The sequence below is a fragment of the Pinus tabuliformis genome, chromosome 9, assembly GCF_031772625.1.
Source record: "Pinus tabuliformis cultivar Carrire ecotype Pingquan chromosome 9, CPIR1, whole genome shotgun sequence".
In the NCBI taxonomy this organism is placed as follows: domain Eukaryota; kingdom Viridiplantae; phylum Streptophyta; class Pinopsida; order Pinales; family Pinaceae; genus Pinus; species Pinus tabuliformis.
The window spans coordinates 223,872,122-223,878,046 of NC_142307.1; positions in this window are offsets into that span (position 1 = coordinate 223,872,122).

Here is a 5,925-nt window from a genome sequence, read left to right on the forward strand (position 1 = left end):
GAGTCCCGCCCGATGCCATACAACGGGTGACACACGTCCTGTGGATGAGAGAGAAAACCGCTCACATGGCATGGGTAAAGGGCATGCTACTTACCCGCTCGATATGGATGGAGACCATAGGATTTGGAGGCCCCAGAACAACAAAGGAGAAGAAATCCGATGGATGACCAGATTCGACAAGGAAATAGGTTGAGGCAGATAAGATTTGAGCTCTGGCATGACCGATGAGTTGGCAGAGGAAATAGTTTCATGGGTGATCTTAAAGCAACGGAAATAACGACCGTTCAAAGAGAACTGACAATAAGTTCATGAGGAAATAGGTAGCCACCTCTCTATGAAGCATTACAGTGATGATGACGCACAACAGGGGAATTCCAGCGGATAGAGGTAGGACATCTAGAGAACCAGGAAGTAGAAACGAACAGTCAGGGCGCAAATTGGCTTTAAGCCACGAACAGACAGAGGAAGTAGGGGGAAGTAGGAAAAGAGAGCAAAGAGAGAGAGAGAGAGAGAGAGAGAGAGAGAGAGAGAGAGAGAGAGAGAGAGAGAGAGAGAGAGAAGAAAAATTATAGAGAACAGAGAAGCCGAGCTGACCTGCAGAGCAAAGGCAACATCGAGAAGACAGAGACAAAGAGAGTTTGAGAGTCTGAGAACTTCAGGGAAGGCTTGAGAGGTTCAAGCAACTCTTCTGTGTATACCTGTCAGGTATTGAGTACCAAATTGGACCCATACCACTAAGACCAGTTGAGGTCGAGTTTCAGTAAGGGGAGTCTGTGTACTCTAGAGACTTGGAGGATCCAAATACAGTCCTACTGATCATCATCTGTTGGGTGAGACTCAATTTGAGCTCATTGTTGTAAAACTCTATTTTTTAAGACATAGTAGAAAGGCCACCACTGAAGGCTAGACCAGGAGACGTAGCCCAAGAGGATTGGGTGAACTCCTTATTAATCTTGTTGTGTTTTATGTGTTTGCTTACTGTGTTCTCTTACTGTTTTAGTGTCTGTGTATTTCGCAATCTTATCGATATGTTGCATAAAATAACATAGGCACACCCCAGCACATAAGTCAGTAATACATTCATTAATTAACTAAGATCATTCACGAGTGATTTTAAATCATTTTGCCCACAATATTCTTCTCTAATGGTAGAATTACATTAAAAAGAATTAAAACTAAAAATAAAATAAAGTAAAAATTAATAATTTTAATAACAATGAGATAAAATAATTTTTGGGCTCTAGGTTTTCACAACTAATGGATTTTCCAATGGTATTCTTATGTAAAGCTTAAATTACATTTAAAAACAAAATAAAATTAAGACTTAATAAATAATAAATAAAATAAAATATAGTAAAAATGAGGATGGAGGTTTTTGGGCTCTAGGATTCCACAATTGGTGTCAGCAAGTCGACACCCTCAAATAAATGACCATACATTAACACCAAAAGAGATCAAACAAACACACACCTTAGATAAAATAAAATAAGAAAGCACACTTTTTTATTCACTTTAAAATATGTAAAATTTGGCAAGATTCACACTATAGGCATCTTTTTGTCCTTGACCACTTTCTTACACACTTTCTCTTATTCTCCACTCTAACATGCCTCATAGACTTACGTAGATTTATAAAAGTAAATCTGAAACTAATTTTGGTTTCAGATCCTAAACTAACTCCTACAATCTCTCTAGATCCTAAAAATGCTCTCATGATCCACAAAATCCTCACCTAATCCTACCCTAAACTAACTCCAAGAATCTCTCTAGATCGTAAAAATCCTCCCATTATCCACTAAACCCTCACCTGATCCTCAAATCTCTCTAGCTCTCCCAAATATTCTCAAGATATATCCTAAAGAGTAGATCTAATTACAATAATTATCATTCTCATACAATTCTCCTAGAACATAGGAAAATACATTCAAACTAAACAATTAAATACATAGAAATATAATTAAATTTACAACATCATTCACTAAACATAAAAAGAACATAAAAGTTTTTATTTAATTTAATTTAACAAGATTAAATACATTCATAACATAAATTAATTTATTAAGACATAATAATGAATTGGGTTAATCATTATTAGTCATTAAGTATTAATTATTATTTATTTTTAATAATTCAAACATAACTTAAAATTAAAATAATCATATAGTTAATAAAAATTAATCAATAATACACACAATTATTAATTAGTTCATAATCACTAATTAATATTAATTATGGGTGTTAATAATTATTAATCACTAGGTATTAATTATTATTTGTTATTTTTATCATTCAAACATAACTTAAAATCAAAATAATCGTATAATTAAAAATTAATTAACAATACACATAATTATTATTTAGTTTATAATCACTAATTAGTATTAATTATGAGTTAATAAATTTATAATCCTAATTTTAATCTTAAAGAAGAAAAAAAAACTAGACATTTAATTAGGAACTAAAAATAAAACCAATAATTAAAATAAAAATAATTATATAATTAACAACAAAATTAAAAATAAACAAATCTGAATTAAACCTGTGGGCTAGTATTCATTTCCAGACCAACCCTAACCTTATTTATCAACCTTACTGAGTTATGACTTATTCAGTCTTGGATTTATTCCTGAAGATGAACCACCGAGGTTGGTTCGAAACGTCGATTCCAACAAACATGAATGCGATGACTCCGGAAGATAACACTACACAGAACACATATCGCAGAAGCCTCAAATCATTAATTAAATCAAACTTTAGAAACCACTCCCTTAGTGAAATGAAACCCTAGGTTAGATGCTCCTACATCATACTCCCCATGTAAAAGAAAGTCATGGTCTCCTGACCTTATGTTTTCATAAACAGATTAAACTCCTCCAAGATCCCAAACTATAATTTGTCGTTGAGCATTTTTTCGGTCATGTTGTTGTTGTTCTGTTGTTGTCTTCTTCTGCCTTCTAGGCTTCGAAAATTTATGTTGCAGTTCCCATCTTCCTTCAGTCATTTGGAATCACTGCCATCCTTCCTTTTTATCTTTTTAATAAAGCTCTTTTGAGGCCCTTTTAACATCATCTTCCTCATCGCTTCATTTTTTATGTCCGACTTCTCCTCTCACTTGTATGAATTACTGCTTCCTTGTAACATTGTTGTTGTTGTTTTCCACTAGCATCTTGATGCTTGAAGCTTCCTTAGTCATTTCATGCATTCCTTCATCTTTTTAAAAGGTGTTACATCTATGTTGGGATTGATTATTGTTGTCATTTTTTTCTAACATTCTCAATTTTGCATTTAAATATGCATTTCTAAGGTTGTCACCTCTTGCTTCACATGCTGGACTCTTCTCGTTTATGTTATCACCCTCTTGTGTTGAATGAAAGAAAATGTCATTCTTGGGTTCTTTCATCAACTTCTCTAACAATTTAACTTCCTCTTCAAGCATAGTATATGATTGATTCTCTTCATATCTCTGATCCTCTTTCTGACTATCATCATAAGGGAACTTTTCTCTATTTACTACAACAATATATGTATGCATACACAAATCCTCCTTTGATATCTTTGTCTTAAGGTCTTTATGCTGATTTGAGTCCTCCTCATCATTATATTCCCCAAGCAATGGTCCTTGATCTGGTTATGAATAATAAACTTTGTCTTCCTTGTACTCCGTTATTTAGAGTTCCTCTTCCTTCAACCAGATTCTCATCACGTGCCTCATCTTCTTCCTTAGTTTCCTTGCATTTTTTTTTTTAATAGCCCATTTCACCTCATTCTTCATTCGCCATCCGCATATTGTTTCATTTTTTTGTAGCAACTCCATTAGTACGCTAAGTTGTACTTTCATCTCAACTATTCCTCATTCAATTTCCTCTTGAGGCATCCTCTTCATCTTCATGCCATTTTCCTTGACATCTTCCTCCATCCTACTATAATTTTCACTAAAATACTTGCCATGATTATTAATAGCCATCTTCACTTTTCCCTATGCGAACTTCACCTTGTTCACTTGTGAACCACACTAAGCCTCTGTAATAACAAGTTTGTTTCACCCTGGTACAAGTAGCTCACCAAACTTCTCTCTGAACTTGGCCTTTTAGTAACACTAGTTCTTCCATTAATCCTTCTCAGCTTTCTCCGCTCCTTTAGCCTTTCACACTCTCAAGAGCTTCTCCTGCTCTTTCCTTAGACAATTCTCTGAGATTTTCAATTTCTACTACAAGGGTTACCATGATCTCTCTTCCTCTTTCAACAGTCACTTATGGATCATTCCTTCAATAGATGTTATTTCCCAAGGATTCTTCTTTCTTTGCTCCAATTCACGGCAAGGTCCTTTCCGCTACCGATCTTCTCAAGTTTTCTTCAAACTATCATTATAGTTGCCTGGTTTGATTTTGATAGATTTGTTCTATGAGAACCCACATTCATGCTTGGAATATGGCACGGGGGTGATTGGATGAAGCGAGACTTGGTTCATCCAATCTATGGTCGGGTGGAACATGAAAGTCCCAGACCTGTTTGGCCTTTGCATTTATCGATAAGATCTCTCCTTCTCCTTGATATTTTATGGGTAAATATATTTGTTTATATGTGTCTTATATGGCGGTTAAATCCTTGATATTTATGTTGTTTATATGTTGGTTATGTATGAGTTTTATTACAGTAATAATGTATGGCTCTCATCATGTTTTGGTTAAGCATTGAATGTACAATGAATATATGACTTAACATATGGAAATTCAGTTATTGTGATGAGGCATCAATGATTCTTAGTGATTCTCAGATACGTATGAGACCCCCATGTTCATATATGTTGTTTAAACGTGCATAATGCATATTTGTGACATGTTTGATGAAATGCTTGTGATGGCTAGTAGGGGTCCAATCAAGTCCTTGTTCAAGTATTTGCATTTGTACCATTTTTTTGATGTTACTTTTCATTTGTGAAAGTTTCATAGAGTTCTGTGCAGTGGACTGAGTCCTCACCCTAAAAAAGTGGCACGAAATTTGGAGTCACTGGCACAAAATTACCTGGAAAAGTCCCCAATCAGATGCATGCCCATGTCAAGGGAGAGACTGAGGCTTTAAGGCAACAAAATGTCAGTTTGTCTCAGGGGTTGGTCACCTGGATGTCTCCTGCGAGTTATGTTGCGTGTGTAGAAGGTCAGCTTGTCTGTGTTCCATCGATTGCACTTCCTTAACTATTACATAGGAAGTTGAATCATATCATGGTAACTCTTCGTCACATGTTTACCCCAGTTGACTGGTTGCGAGGAGGCTATTACAAAGATTGAGTCAAGTCAGTTGAATTTGGAAATTAAAATTTGCTTATTAATAGGATTCTTTAGCCTTAAATGAATAAGCATGAGGAGAATAAAATACTTAGAAATGGATTTTTGAATTTTTTAGAGATTTTGGCATCATATTTGAAATGAATTGGTTACTGGAAATTCAATTTCTAAATATTAAAGTTTAAAATAACATTTTGTTTTGTCTTGTAACAAATTTGACATGTGTTGGGTAGATAGAAAAATGCTAAAGAATTATTTATGTAATATTTTATAAGCAAATTATCTTATTTAAAATAGAAACAAGATTACCATAGAATTTTGAAGGTCCCACTGTTCAAGTTCACAACTTTTATCTTGTAATATGTCATTTTCACTTAGTATAAGAGTTTGGTAGTGAAATTTTCTTGGATAAAATTGAGAGTGCTCCATGCAAATCAAAGGACGGGCTGACCCGTTCTCATCCCTACCACTTTAATAATATTACAACTACCTTAATGGAAGAGGGATACATGCAGAAAGGAAGTATTTCAATACTTTCCTAAGGGAGTATAGTTCAACATACCTAGTATTCCAAAAAATGTTAAGACAATCATTGTCCAAACTAGTGAATAATCAAATGAGAAATAAAATCTCACTCTTTGAA